Genomic DNA, 16,184 nt, shown 5'->3' on the forward strand with positions numbered 1-16,184 from the left:
AGCCCAGTTTTTCACTGAGAAACCCGCCCCCACCCCAGCCCCACACACCATGTCCGTGCTGCTGAGGGGGCTGACCCGTCCTGGGTGGGGGCCGGGGAGGGCGCCTGGACCGCAGTGGCCCATCTGAGGTCCCAGGGAGACCTGAAGAGCGGGCTGGCTGGGAGCCGCGACCTGTCCGGACATCTTGCCCAGACTGAGAGGAGAGTCTGCTGGAGAGTCGAGCCCGAGCCAGGGAGGCCCCAGTGGGAGACCTGGAACCGGGTCAAGACCCTGTGAACCCCTGGGCCCCCGGTGTCTAAACAGATTCCCAGTCTGTGAGCAGCCCAGCCCACTTCTGACACAAAGACTATGAACTGTTTTCTGGTTTTTTTATTCCACGCGTAAGCACCCACTTTTGTGTCACAAGGCAGATCTCTTCCCCCAGATTCCTCATCGTCTCCGCTGTCAGCGGGGGCAGGCGCTATGTCACGTTCTCCAAAATTTGTTGCGGCAGGAAGATCTGAAGACAGAGACCTGGCACCAGGGAGGGGAGGTGCCGTGAGGGCTCTGGGCACCTGGCAAATGCAGCGTGAATGAATGAAGGAGTGAATGAAGGATGCACCATCTTCTGTTCGTGGAGAGTCTTCTCGACCCCAGTCTCTGGCCTGCCGGCCTCGACCACGACGTGCCCTGCGGCCTCACGTCAGCACTCTGGATCGGAGAGCCTGTCCGGAGATGCCGGCTCGCTTAGCAGAGTCATTCCACCTCTGCCGGGGGCCTGGGGGACAGAGGTCCTGAGACTTGGCTGTCCGGTCGTGCGCTCCTTGGGCACAGGGTGCCTCTGCGTCCCCAGCCCCCGGCCCCCACCCCCGGGTAGCTGACACACTACACCCGAGCAGCGACGGGTTGGAAAACATGAATGGGCATGTCTTGGGATGCCGTTAACTGAGCTTCCGTTCAGACCTGTCAGAGCTCAAACCTGTCCCCTCTCAGAAAGGGCTTTCCCGTCGCACCTCCCAGGGAGGGCCGTGCACATCGCCAGGCTCCCAGGTCGGTGCTTGGCCCGGAGACTCCCGCAGTAAATACCCTCTTCGTGTGGGACCGGGGTCCCACCCCGGGATTGCAGAGATGCCCCAGGTAGCCTCGTGGGCAAGGTGAGGACCACAGGTGGTGTCACGCACAGGCTGGCGGTCGGTCTTCTCTGGGCGGGGCCTCAGCGCTGGAGCTGTAACCGTCTGCAGATCGTGTTTGGCAGGTGGGGAGGCGCGAGGTGCCTACACTCACCTTGATGCTCCTGGATGACAGCAGCTGTGTTCCGTGGGGCCTTGGTGGCCTTCCTACTCGCCAAAGGCTGTGTCTCTAGAACACGCTCCGAAGCTCCACCAGCCCATCCCGTTCCCTGTCGCTTGCCTGGGCGTGGACTCCGAAAGAGCGCCTGTCAAGTTTGCGAGCAAAGCACGGGTGAGCGGGATGGCAGCTCAGGACCACAACAACCACATCATCCTTGCAGGTCAGTGACGAACAGAAATAGACTGGAAGAGCCTGAGTCCGAAACCGAGAAATCCTGGCCAGCCAAGAGCAGACACAAGAATTCGTGGCCAAGGATGGGCGTTTGAGAAGCACCTTCTGAGTTTTATTCAAGTCACCAACATGATACAGATGCCAGAAAATTATTTAATGGATGTTGGACTTCATTAACAGAAGCATAAGCTTGGGAGAGCTGGAGATGATGGGCCAATGGTGCGGAGTGCTTGCTAAATCCCCCTAGAACACTCCGCAAATGTCCGTGTGGGATGATCCCCCTGATGGTGCAACGAGCTGGCCAGTGTCCTAAGTGGCATGGCTGGGGCAGCGTGGGGACTTGGGCCAGGTGACATGAGGGCGGTAAAAGAAAGTGCCTGTGCTCTGCAAGAGAGATTCTGCAGAAAAAGTAGGACAGCTCTTCAGGAGGCAGGAGGCAGGCGGGGCTGGGCGCAAGAAGCTTCAGGGGGACGGTGTTTAGCATGATGTACAGAGAGGGAAGCATGGAAAGCGTTTGGCCCTGGGTGACATTGGCAAATGGTGTGTGCCCTGTCACCAGAGGTGGGGGCCACCAGGGAGCATCAGAAGAGGGGTGTGTGCACTCGTGCATTTGTGTTTGTGTGTCACAGATCGACTATCGCAGGTGTTCGTGAACGTGCATGAAAAATGGGCTTCCCTGGTAAGTGACATCCCTGGGAAACACTACCTCCTGTGCCCGCCCTGGAAGATTAGCACCTTGAGAAAGGCTCTGGAAAGTCCTGCGATCAACACACCTGCCTTCCTCAGTTTACGCTCCCAAATATATTTGACCAAAACACTTTTTTTTTTAAAAAGATGGACTCTCTCTTTCCATCTCAAAGCACTGGTGATTGCAATATCCATTTGCGACGCAGTGTTTCTTTTAACGTTTATTTATTTTTGAGAGTCAAAGCACGAGTGAGGGAGGGGCAGAGAGAGAGAGGGAGACACAGAATCCGAAGCAGGCTCCAGGCTCTGAACTGACAGCACAGAGCCCGACGTGGGACCTGAATCCACAAACCGTGAGATCATGACCTGAGCCGAAGTCGGACGCTTAACCGACTGAGTCCCCCAGGCGCCCCATGGAATGCAGTGTTTGCAGGGACTGAGCATGACCGGCCCGTCACCTCCTAGCCGTCCTCATGTCCAGTGTCTCCCCATCTCAACCCTCCCTCCAGATGCGCACATCCAGTAAGCATATGTCTCCTGCTCAACCATAAACCGCACAAGGCTGGTGAATGTAGCAAACCCTCCAGCACCAAGCTGAGTGTAAAATTAAGAAAATGTGTGTTGAAGAAAGAATGGGGAGACAAGGGAGCAGCTCCATCCCCGGTTCCCAGAGCCTCTTTTCCGTACAGTGGAATATCATAGAGGAGCGTCCCCCGCTGTGGATGGGGCTGGCTATCCGTGAATGTTTTCCAACAGAGCTCTGGCGTGCACGTCCTGTCCCAGGAGACCTTGACAATTTAAAGAAGCAATTGCTTCTTGGGCTCACCCTGCAAAATTGGAACTAATAGAGCCACGGTCTCCATCGAGGGAGCTCTGGGGACCTGGATACAATCCAAGAAAGACTTATTCCGGACAACATCAATATTTTTCCCATTAAAAAGTGTAGCCTAAAAATCAGTTGCGTTGTTGACAATGCTTTTCAGGTCCTTCCCGGGCTAATCCGGTTAGGAAACCCAGTCATTCTCTCTGGCAAACCGCTCGGCAAAGGAGCCCAGACCTCTGGCCCGGGGTCTTCTGGGGTTAAGCTTAGAGGCCCCCAGATGAGTGTGTCCGCCCAGCCCCGCTTCATCGTTTTCTCCCCCAGGACACTGCCTTCCTAACGCTCTGGCCAATGCCAATTATGCACTTAAGTCCTCACACAAAACCCAACTGCCAATTTGTCCTTTTATTTCTTACACTTAAAGTAATTTGCCTTCAAATAATCTACGATGAACTATTCATTTTACTACCACAGCAAGTCATCAGTCCGTCCAGGGAGCCACCCGGGTCGTGACCATTGACAAAGAACTCGCTCTCGGCCAAGAGGGTTCTCAGCGGCTGCTCAGCCATCCCCACAGCAGTGACTCCCAGCCCCATGCCTAGTCCTATCTTCCCTGGCCTTGGGGTGGGACCAGCTTCTCCAGGGAGTCATCATTAGCTTTAATAGGGTCACTGCTACGTGGCAGTGTAGACTGATTTGGGCTTTGTAGTCCCTCGTGGTCGATGTGACGCCTTCTGGAGGGGGGCGGTGGCCCGGGAGAGAAAGGCTGTCCCGTCCAGTTATGCGTGTCCCTCCCGCCGCCCCTCTCCCGCCCACCCCTGTGTGCATGGACCCTGCACAGGACGCTGGGTAGGCCCGGCCAGCAGCCACCCCCTCCCGCCTTCCTCCCCAAGGGACCCACGTGTGGGTTCTCCACACCTCATGATGGGAGACACACAGGCATCCGGGTCGCTGCCGGAGGCAGTGCTGCTGGGCCGGGCAGGAAAAGAACCGTCCGTTCCAGAACCCCAGCGCCTCACGGGGCCGCAGACGGCGGAGTGCGCTGTGCCTGTGTGTCCTCTGCTCTGTCGTAGTTTCTCCCTCCGGGAAGCTCGAGGGGCATGACCTGCCCTTGCAGGGACCATCGCCTCCGGTCTGAGGGCCATTGGGGGTGGGAGGAAGGGCGTTCCGAGCTGGAGAGCGTGTGCAACCTTCCGGTCAAGGCGTCGGCTGCTCTACCCCGAGGACGGGGCTCCTTAAACCGAGAGAGGAGACGGTACAAACAGCACCCGGTGGAATTTAATTGGCAATTAGAGATGGTGGTTTCCAGCTGGCCGTCTGGATACCGTCTTTCAGGAAGAGAAAGCTGACAGTAACCGTGGAAGCAGGTGACAAAAAGGATTGGGGCCTGCAGGGGGACGCCAGGCCGCGGGCCGGTGCAGAACTCACGTGGGCACAGGAACGCTCAAAAGGCAATGCATTATTTATTGTCATAAAAGGCAAGACTGAAGTTTTATCATAAAATGTATGTCTGCATAAAAGGACCTGACAGGGCAAATCAATAAAAGGGGGAATTGCTTGTCTGGAATGGCCTTTTTTATTGTTTTTGTTTGTTTATCAAAATAATGCTCAAGAAAAGAATGATGACCCCCTAGAAGGCAGGTCGGGGAAGGCACGGAAGTGGATACGGCTCCCTCAAATTAAAATATAAAAGATGGGTGCGTCCCCTCCACCTGCCAGCCTGCAGGGAGGGAGTGACAACCACAGGGCCTTCTCCTGCTCCACGGGGGTGCGGGCCACGGCCACTGGGAGGCGCGCGTCGGCCCGTGGACATGCAGCAGCTGGGAGCCTGCACCCCTCCCCCCCCGCCCTGGTGCTTCAAAAACCAAACAGGTAGGGGTGCCTGGGGGGCCCAGTCGGTTGGGCGTCCGACTTCGGCTCAGGTCATGGTCTCGCGGTCTGTGGGTTCGAGCCCTGCATCAGGCTCTGTGCTGACAGCTCAGAGCCTGGAGCTGCTTCAGATTCTGTGTCTCCCTCTCTCTCTGCCCCTCCCCCGCTTGTGCTCTGTCTCTCTCTCTCAAAAATAAACATTAAAGGGGCAGCTGTGTGGCTCAGTCGCTTGAGTGACTGACTTCAGCTCAGCATAATCTCACGGCTCATGGGTTCGAGCCCCGCGTCAGGCCCTGTGCTGACAGCTCAGAGCCTGGAGCCTGCCTCGGATTCTGTGTCTCCTCCTCTCTCTGCCCCTCCCCCACTCACACTCCGTCTCTCTCTGTTTCTCAATAATAAATAAATGATTAAAAAAAACAAAACAGGTGTGCACTTTCCTAAGCAGCCATCCTGGACTCTGTCTTTGGTTGCATTTCCGGAGGCTCCACGTTATCATCATTTCACCAAGTTTTCATAGAAAATTCTTGGAGTGATAGCATGACACACATCTGACCCAAAAAAACTGAGACCCCGTGTCCCCCCGGGGACACCTCCCTCACCCCTTGCTGTGGGAAGTAGGGACACTATTTCTTCACCCAGGCCATCGTGCATGGGGCCATTTTGATGAAGAAACCGGGGCCGAGCCCTGAGCCCGCCCCGAGCGTGGACGGCAGGACCGGGCCATCTCAAGTGGTTCACCTGCCTCCACCAGCACTGGCGGCCTCCCTGCAGCCAGGCCGGCAGGGCTCCCCAGACAGAGAAGGAGGCGCAGAAATGCACGCTTGGACATGAGCAGTCGAGAGCCTGCGTCCCTGGGGGTCTCAGCAGGCCCCGGAGCCCTCGCCCAGCCTCCCGAAGCCCCGCCTCATCCACTGCTCAGACGGGCCTTCGCTGACCAGCCTGGGAAGTAGCCAGGCCCATCCCTGAGCCGGAACCCACACCATGACCCCCGCTCCTCTATTCGTGCTGCTTTTCACAGACGCTTTCATTTTACGTTGTTCCCTGTCTACCTCCCCGACTCAGTTCAGTTTTAATGAGTGACGGAAGCTGGCAGACCAATGATGGGTGTATTGGCAGCACTTGTTGAATGAATGAACGAACGAATGGACGAGCGATGGAAACCCTGTGTCAGACCACACGCTGGGGACGTGGCTGCAGGAAGATGTCCAAGTCTAGAACTACGGTGCACGTGACAAAGGGGAAGGTCAGGGTCTGATTGGGATCACAGGGGCGGATGCAGGGGAACCCCAGCCTGGAGGCGCTCAGGGTTTGAGAGGCGGCCAGACAGGTGGGGGAGGGAGCCTGGTGCTCCAGGAGGCGGGAGCTTCGGGTCTTCGGGGAACAGTCCCGGGGCTGCGCCGGGTGTGGCCAGGGCGCTTCCCGTCAGGCTGACCAGGGCCTCCTCTGCCGGCCGGTCACTCCAACTCACTTCCGGCCAACCATGCGGATCCAGACGCAGCGTGAGCGGGCGTGGAACTCGGTGCCAGGTATTTTGACTGCTCAGCCTGAAGAAGAGGCCCCAGCCTGAAAGCCCTGGCGTTCTGTCGCTAATGATCGTTTAATACTGTTTGGTACCCGTTGTGGGCACACACGCCCAGACAGAGTAAATTGCATGTGGGTGTTTACTTTGAAGGAGAGTCTCTATGTTATAATTGATAGAACTTTAATTTCCATGTGGTCTCAACAGTAAACATGCAAATGGCTCTTTTCAGGATTACCAAGCCTTAGTTATTTTTAGGGAAGCAAGATGTTTTACTTTGGCCCCCAGACTGCAATGGAGTTAAAAGCAAATCCAGATGGGACGGGAATGGGAGAGGCTGTGCCGTGGATGGCACTGGCTGGCGCCCCCCCCCCCCCCCCGCTCCTGCCTGGTGCCCCTGGCTGCACCTGGCCGTCTCCCACATCGATAACAGGGATCTTGGGTCATTTATTGGGAGATGATGAGGTTTATCTCCCGCGGTGGGATCCAGGACATCGTGCTGGGGACAGAAGAGACAGCAGAGGTCTTTGCAGACACCTGCCCGGAGGGAGGCACGGGGCGGGGTGAGACCACAGCCCCTCAGGGGTGGCCTGAGCTCAGCGGCCCTGGTTGCCTTGCTGGGACCCAGTCGGAAATGTAGAGTGAGTGGGCCCTCCCCGCCCCGCGGCTGATTGTTCCCGACTGAGAAAGGATGATACCCATGAACCAGCCTGACGGGCACTCCTCAGGGGGGTGGTTTGCCCCCCAGGGCACATGTAGCTGTATTCACGTGGTTGTCACAGCTGGGCGGAGGCTGGGGTTGCTGCGAAACCGCCTACAGGCACGGGCAGGACAGCCCCCTCCCCCATGCCAAATGTGCCAAGATGGGGAAACCGCCCCGGAGAGCACAGTATAGAGGTGGACCCCCAGCGGGTGACGGTGGCTGACCCACCGAGCTCCTGGGCCCCCGGGGGGCCATCCAGGGCTGGGAGGTCGGAGCTCCCCGGCCGATCATGACGGCTCCCAGCAGACTCAGCCTTTCAATTAAGTGAGCCAAAGAAGGGTTGTCACGGCCTGTCCACAGCACGACTGGAAAGGTTTGGGGAGCGATGTTCTGGAACACAGGGGGCAGTCAAGACCTTAGGTGGCTGTTCTCGGGAACCCCACTGCGTATTGTGGTTATGAGGTTGTGACACGGGGCTGTGACACTGTCCGTGAGCTCTGCCGTGAGTTCCACACCCACCCCGGCTCAGTGTGGACCCTGCTCTCACTACTCATCTACCCCTCTGGACGTCCCTCTGGGGTGAGGACAGTCACCACCTCACAGTGGAAACTGAGGCCTAGTGTGGCCCCACCGCTTGTCCGGGATCAGGCAGGTACCAGGGCGGAGCACCTGGAACTTGAACCCCTGTGCACATCGGAAGCCCGCAGGCTCACCTGTCCATCCCTGGATCCCTGCGCGAACCCGGAAGAGACTGGTCCCTCCCACATCTCAGATGGAGAACCAGAGCAGAGCTAAAGCATTGCCCCCCCACCGGCTTCTCACACCCCCCCCCCCACCGGCTTCTCACAGCCTTCCCCCCCGCCACCGGCTTCTCACTCCCTCTCCCTGGCTTCTCTCACACACACACACCCCGGCTTCCAACGCCCCCCCACCCCAGCTTCCTGCTCCCTCCCCGCGGCTTTTCACGCCTCCCACCCCGGCTTCTCAGGTCCTCAAATGCCCACTGCGGGGCATCTCCAAAAATACCCCGGGTACGGCTGGAGCTGGGAGCATCAGTCATCGGTCAGCACAGCAGAGCGGTTTTAGAGCCGGGGACGTGGCGGCAGGCACAGGCGCTGAACCCACACCGGGACCCTTCCCCGGCCGAGCTCACCCCTGGGGCACAGCCACCAGCAGAACGGACCCCAAGCCCCGCAGCGCCAGGAAGACGTGCTTCGCACTCAGGACCCTCAGGGGCCTGGCCGATGGCCACCTTGCCAGAACAGGAGGGCCCTCGGCGGACTGTGGTCGGGGCGTCCCAAGCAAGGGCCACCCTTCAGGGGCTCCAGCCAGAGCAGCTTCGGCCGCAGGCACCACAGCCAGGCCTGGACTCTGCAGAGCAGGAGACTAGGAGCCACCAGAACGTGGTGGCCGCAGAGGGTTGCCGGATCAACCAACCCCCTCCCACCCCCCGCCCCGCCCAGGTGGCCGGCTCACGGCACGGGGAGCCAGATGCCGGAAATGGGAGCTGAGTCCCAGACCCACCTGCTCTGTCATCAGGCCCTCGCCTGGTGGTGTGCGCTTCCCCCTGGTGCACGGCCTCCTTCTCCACCCGCCCGGAAGCAGCACCACCACCCGGTCACGAGGAGCGGCACCGAGGGACCCAGCTGTGCGGCTCCGTCCGGAAAGTGCCGCGGAAGGGCCTGCTGGGCCAGCAGGTGCTGGGCTGCGGGCAGGAGCGGAGGCCACCGGCCGTGAGCACGGCTGCCCCAAGCCCACGCGCAGAAGCAGGGCAGGGACGGAAGAGAGCCTGAGAGGGCCTGGGAGACATGAACCCCTAGAGATTTGGGGGGCACTGATGTGCAGCCGTCATTTGTCATCTTGAGAAGGACAGGAAAGGAAAGAAGGGGCGAAGGGCAACAGGGGACGCGAATAAGGGGCTGTTGTCATTCCCCACGGGGCCTGGTGCTCAGAGGAGGCCACCGGCTTGGCCCCTGCCCCAGGGGCTGGGAACTCATCGGGAACGCAAGGAAAACGCAACCAACCGGGCTCATCAGTGAGGCAGTCTCTAATACCGTCTTCCTAACACTCAAGAGATGGGCTTGGGGTCAGACTCTGAGACATTGGGCTGACGGTCTCATCTCCTGTGTCTGTGCCCCTGGTCATCCGTGCAGGGGAATTAATGATGCTGATGGAGCAGTGTGGCAGGGTGGAGGCGGACCTCGCCCTGCTTGGAAGGGCCAGGCCCACTGTCCGCTTGAAGGAGCTAAGGGCACCATCCATGGGGAGACACAAACATGAGGGGCTGGGAGCTTCTGTCCCATTGTTTCCTGAGGCCACCACAGAGGGGCACAGAGGAGTCCCAGAGAAGCACCTTCCAGCCCATTCCAACCAGGAAAGTCTGGGCTGGAGAGAGGAAGGGAGACAGGGGGTCGTGGGAGAAGGTGAGACCCCACCCCCCACCCACAGAACAGCAACGCCACGGGAGATTAATTTTCCAGTGGCCACATTAAAACAGGAAAAAGAGGGGCCCCTGGGGGGCTCAGTTGGTCAAGCTCAGCTCAGGTCATGGCCTCACGGTTCGTGAGTTCGAGCCCCCTGTCGGGCTCTGGGCTGACAGCTCAGAGCCTGGAGCCTGCTTCGGATTCTGTGTGTGTCTCTCTCTCTGCCCTTCCCCTGCTCACATTCTGTATCTCTCTGTCTCTCAAAAATGAATAAACATTAAAAAATTTTTAAAAATATAACAGGAAAAAGAAACAGGCAACATTAATTTTAATAATGTATTGTATCTAGCCAGCTATATCCAAATGCTAAAGTACTTCCACACGTAATCAATGCAAAACTATTAATGAGATACTTTGCATGCTCTTTTCTGGGCTAAGCCTTCAAAATCTGGTGTGTGCTTTATACTTATAGCATCTCTCAACCCAAATGTGCCACTTCCATGGTCACCCGTGACCGTTAGCCACCATCTAGGCAGCACAGGTGGGCACAGCACCCTGGACCCCACCTGCCTGCAAGGAAAGGCACACAGGCTGAGCGTGGGGCTGCGGCTACAGGGGCCCGAGGGGTTGGGTCTCCCGTAGGAATTGCCTACCTCATGCAAGTGACCTGGGACCCCACCCCAGACTCGCTGCTCCCTCTTCAGTTTGGGTCACAGAGGAAGGTTCCGATGCCCTTTGTTCCTCAGGCAAAAGTCATTATAAAGTGGTTTAAAACTTTCTGTAGAACACTTAACGTTTTTAACATGTCTGCAGTGAACTTTAATGGGATTCCATAAAAATTGAACAGACATCAGAACAAGCTGGAATAGTCAGTGAATGACCTTGGTGTTTTTAATTAAACCCAAAGTGAAATTCAAGAATGTGAGAGTTTTATGTGGCCAGCTAGTCGAAAGCAATCAGGAGCATGGAAGACCAGACAAGGGGAGTACGTGGGCCCCTCCTCCCGCCGGCCAATCCTGGGTTGATCTGGACCAGCTCGTTCCCAGGTGTGGGGTCAAGCCACATGTCAGTTGTGATGGCCTACTAGCTAAAGAATTTTCCAGAAAAGCAGAAAGTACTCCTGCTGGATGACACCCCCTCAACCCTCAGGCTTGACCTCGATCTTTCCTGGTTTGTGGTGGCAAAGCCCACACACGTCACCATCACAGTCTGTTAAGCCACCTCTGCTTCCTGGGGAAGAGCAACCCCAGGCGAGCTAGAGCGGGCGCATTTCACCGTGATGATCGGCTGGTCACCGGTTGGCCATCAAATTTGTGAGCGGCCTGTGTCATTATAGAACCCAGCCTGAATTATGAGGCCACAAACGGTTCACGTCTTGCTTCTTGCTGTTAACTTGTGTCTCCATTCCCTCCATCCGGGAAATGTCCAGAAACTCACACATCAGCCGTGGGGCGTCAGTCAGAGAGGTGTGCACCGAGCTGACCCCGGAGCCCCAGCCCCAGCAGGGACGCGTCCTCAGTTCTTTGAACCTGCTAGTCATGCTTTCCCAACCTTTTCAACCGCATAGCACAAATCCGTGCATCACAATTTTGCGCGTGCTTCTATTAGCCCTCCAGCTAGATTCGATTTTTACAATTTTTTAAGTTTATCTGTTTTTATTTTGGGAAAGACAGAAACAGCCTGAGCAGGGGAAGGGCAGAGAGAGAGAGGGAGAGAGAGAATCCCGAGCAGGCTCCGTGTTGTCGGCGCAGAGCCTGAGGCGGGGCTCGAACTCACAAAACCGTGAGATCGCTTCTTGAGCCGAAACCGAGACTCGAGGCTCAACTGACTGAGACACCCAGGCGCCCCTAGATTAGAGTTTTCTTTCTATCTCCCAGAAGTACCCAGCACACAGCCCTAAGCAAAGGAGAAATTCAAAACCATTTGTTGAAAGAATGAATCGGAGCCATTGAGTAGCTCTCCCTGCGGGCATGGCCCCCCGCCCTGTAATGGGTTCAGTCTGAGCCTCTCGGGCTGCGCGGACTCCCTCTCTCCCATCCTGTCCCTCATTTTATTTACTGGCTTTGCAAGAACCACGGCGGAAAGTCTCAATTAACGGCTGGGCTTGGCCAAGATGTTCTAGTTAACCAAATGAATGAATGATTAAAGTTAACTGAAGAGTAATCAGCAAACATTTTTCTCGTTGCTCTGAAAATCCCAATTGTCGAACATATTGCTAAATATAGAAGTGCCCATCTGTCTTAGGAACCGTCATACAATGAACATAACCGGACTTCTTGTTGGTTAGAGATCGTTATATGATCTTGATTTCTCCTGACAGGTGGCTCTCCAGGCTGCCCTGCCCCCCCCACCCCAATGTCATGGGCACCCACCTCCTGCAATCGTCTCCTAAACATCGTACGGCTGTCAGGCACTTTTCATCCTACGTGTCAATCAACAGTCATTTTCCCACTTGAATCCGAAGCTCTGTGACGATGTAGAGCCGGTGCCACACTAAAAACCAACAAAAGTCTATGGAATTGACTTTGTAAGAAACCCCCAAAAGAAGCTGGCAGGCACCGTGGATGCAAACACGCCCCCCCCTTCCTCCTTGCTTGGAGAACAAACACCTATTTCATCCACGCATCTAGTAAGCGTGTAATTTAGAGGAGCTGGGGCCACTCTCCAGCCGCAGGAGGGCAAGAAATCTTGATTAGTTGAACCCAGTCCTCTGGACAGTGATCGGTTTAGGTATTCCTAAAACAATTGGCATGTGGACCACACAAATCGGGACTGAGGCATGGACAGTCTGCTGAGGGGCTCCTGGAGAAGGCTTCCTACCTCTTAAAAGGAGACACAAGACTGTCGTCTCTCTCTGCCCTGGGATGATGTCTAAGAGTGAGATGTTCGGTGCTGTCGCAACCACCTTGTGACCACGAGGGAACTAACGCCAACAGGATGGGGGAACAGAAGATGTGAGAGTCTTAAGTGCGTCACTGATCGCTAGATCAGTGATCCTGAAACCTCTGAAATGTTCCATTTTGTTTCAGGTTGTTAGGTCAGTCGTTCCGCGACTTAGGGCTGAAACCTTAACTGATTTGTAAAACTCTTTACCACTTTCTGGTCTCCAAGGAGAGGACAGCAGAAAATAAAGAGGAAAGACACAGTCTGGTTAATTAGACATTCTATGTAGCCTGGTCCTAGTGAATCGTAATTTTATCTTATATTTTTAACATCTGTTTCATTTTATAGGGGAATGTTGCAGCCCTGATTCCTAACCCGCAGGAACCCACACACTGTTTTCTCATCCCTAGAACCCCCACGCTGAGAGGTCCGTGTTAGAAGCTCACGCCTCGACCCTGTGCAAGGACGTCTGTCTGCCCAGACCTCTGCTTTCGTCATGAGTCGTCACTCCTTGCTGACCACAATCCTCTGAACAATCTCAGTGTCCACTCAACAACCTAGCAGGATGGTTATGCCCACCCACGAGGAGGCTCGTACCCAAGTGTGGAATTCTCTACTGGTCGTGCTGCTTAAGCGGAAGGAGTTGGACAAACTGTAAGAAACAAACCATAAGAAACTTTTCTTTCCCCGCTGTCCTCTCGGTAATTTTTTAAATTTACATACAGTAAAATTCACATTTTCAGGTGTGCACTTCGATGGGCCGCTCATAGCCACCCCCCCAGTCTGGGTGTGGGGCAACCTCAGCCCCCTCCACACTCAGGGGCACTCGTTCTATGGCAACCACTACCTACATTTCCTTCCTAAAGTCCTGCGTTGCCAAGAACGCCACATAGGTGGCTGATAGGGTATGGAGCCTTTTGTGTCTGGCTGCCTTCACTCCCCATGACACGTCTGAGATTCCCTCATGTCGTCGCGTGCATCAGGAGTGGAGCCTTTCTGCTGCTCATACGCGTTCATCCAGTCGGCGCTCCCTGGAGAGTATTTGGGCTTTTTCTAGTCTGGCGTGATCATGAACGATACTGCCACAAACATTCACGTGCAGCTTTTCCGTGAACGTGAGTGTTTATTTGTCTCGGGCAACGCCAAGAAGTAGGAACCCTGGATCCCGTGGTAATTGTCTGGGTAACGTTTTTACGAAAGCTTCGAGCTGCTTTCCAGACTGGCTGCACCGTTCTGCCCTCCCACCAGCAACAAGTGGGCGTCCCGGGTGCCGCACATCCTCACCAACGCTTGGTGTGACCGGTCTTTTGCATTTTCTCCACTCCAATAGATGGTTTTAACAGTGTGCAATCACAGCCCTGATTTGCTTTTCCCTCCTGGTTTGTGATACCAAGCATCTTGTCGTGTGCTCTCACCTTCTATGATCTCTCCTGGTGTGTCTGTTCAAATGGCCACGCAGTAACTTCGACCCTCTGGTCATCCTCGAACGCCCTTCGTTCCCTCGCCTGGAACTAGAGTCCCTGCTGGAGATCGGAATTCTCTGGGACCTGGCGCTCAGGCTCAGGTTTTAACCAAGGGCTTAGGCAGGATGCCTGTAAGTTTTCCATGCCTCTGTTCGACAGTTGGCTGCCAGGGATGACACATGCAGAGCTCAGTGACAAAGTCTGGTTCAGTAGAAGAGATCTCTGGAAATGTCTCCACTGCGGCAGCAGGTGCTGTAAACGGCAAGAACCGAGAGAACACAGGAAAGGACGAGATCGCTGGTGACCCCAGACACCGGCACAGGCAAACATCCCCAGTTTGGGGGAGTGGGTTCCACGGGCTGCCTCGCCCACCGCCGGTCGTGGAATAAGGGATTGAGGTTGTCACAGCAGTGGGAAGCCGGCCCTGCGAGGCCGCTGTGATAAGGTTGCTGTGGGAGAAGCTTTGTTGCTGTGTTGTTTTTTTCAACCCTCGTAAGCTTTTGCCAAATCGCTTTGGCTTGAGGAACGCTTATTCCCTGCACGGTGGGGAAAAATGCAATTTCAAAAAAATAATAAAGCTGATTACATCTGCTTATTCATTTTAGAAAGCGGATGAATTAATCTCCACTGTGGATTTTCTTTTTAATTTAGGATGTGTTGTAAATGGACCTTTTAGCTGTGGAAGGAAAGGCCCCAGAACCATCTCCATGCAGAGGCTGAGACACATGAAGTCAGGTTGAGCCCGAGAGGCCATCAAGGTTGAGGCCTCTTGGCCGCTGACAATGTGTGTGTGTGTCCCCGAGCCCAAGAGAAAGTGAAGGTGGGAGAAGGGTCTTGACGGGCAGGAGCCCGACAGCACAGGCCAGATCGGGCTGCAGGGAGAGGCGGGTGGTGAACGCACCGGGGTGGAGTCGAGGCCGGGACGTGTGGCGGCCGGACCGCGGTGCGCCGATTCCCTGGGCCATGCTGAGGGCCGCGGGGTCCCGAACTGACCACAGTGACCAGGCTCTGTTTATGGCATTTCGAGAACGGGCGTGAGCGGCCTGTGCACGAGCTTGGGGGGGACAGTGTGGTGGTAACAGGCTGTTGGGGCCGGAGCGCGGGGGACGGGGTTTAGACTTGAGCAGAGGTGCGGACAGGATGTGACTGCTGGCCAGCCCGGGTTAGGAGTCCGCCACGATCTGGGACCGCCCGGCAGGCGGGAGGCGGGCGGGAGGCTAGAGCACGTCCTGGGCATGGAGGCAGAGGGCGGCTGCAGAGGGCAGGGGCTTGGCCACATCACCACGGCAGTGGGGCCGTTCCCAGTGGCGCTGTGCCCTCAGAGTCCCTGAACCAGCCTTGTCCTCTCCCCGCCCCCAGGCCCCTCCAGGGGACGCTAGCTTCTCCCAAACAGGCCTCTTGTGTGAATGAGTAACGACTCAGAGCCGCTCCGGACAGCACCTCCTTACCATCACTGTAGACGCTTGCGTTCGGGCCCTTCCTGAAGCCCTTACACGCCCCCCGGCAGCACAGGACCTGAGCGCCACGTCACAAGTGACGACCGAGGGCCCTTGTCCACCTTGCAGACGGGAGGGGCTGCGCCAGGACACCAGGTCAGGTGCCTGGTGGCTCCACGTTCCTCGTTCTCTTCGTGGTGCCAGGACGACACTGGGTGGCACAGCGGAGGGGGCCAGGGGCTCAGAGGAAGGAGCTGGGGGGCCAAGTGCTCCTGCATTTGTCCTGGAGCCAAAGACATTTTGCCCCGAGCGCACTGCCACCCCCTGCACACACAGGCGTGCACGCGCACACAAACTCACACGCGTGTGCACACGTGAAGACATACACACATCGGGGCGCCTGGGTGGCTCAGTCGGTTGAGCGTCCGGCTTCTGCTCAGGTCATGCTCTCACGCTCGTGAGTTCCAGCCCCGCGTCGGGCTCCGTGCTGCCGGCTCGGAGCCTGGAGCCTGTGTCTCCCTCTCTCTCTGCCCCTCCCCCGCTCGTGCTCTGTCTCTCTCTGTCTCTCAGTAATAAATAAACGGTAAAAAAAAAAATTAAAAAATAAAAGACATACACACATTTGCACACACGCACACGCCCCCTGCACATCCACGGCCACACCCCAATGCCACGCTTCCGTTCGAGGGAAGAGGGGGCGTGTCCCCCTGCAGCCGGCGGAGTCTTGCAGACGCGCAGTGATTTATGGCGCCTGACAGCCTACGTGGCTGGCGGAGACCGAACTGATGAGAGTTGTCGGGCACGATCCCAGATGTGTCGGGGGGTGTACTTTAAAGGCAGAGCAAATGAGAAAGAAGCACTCCTTTGAAGTAAAATGCTCT

The sequence above is a fragment of the Herpailurus yagouaroundi genome, unplaced genomic scaffold (genome assembly GCF_014898765.1).
Source record: "Herpailurus yagouaroundi ecotype Mexico unplaced genomic scaffold, PumYag 246, whole genome shotgun sequence".
Lineage (NCBI taxonomy): Eukaryota > Metazoa > Chordata > Mammalia > Carnivora > Felidae > Herpailurus > Herpailurus yagouaroundi.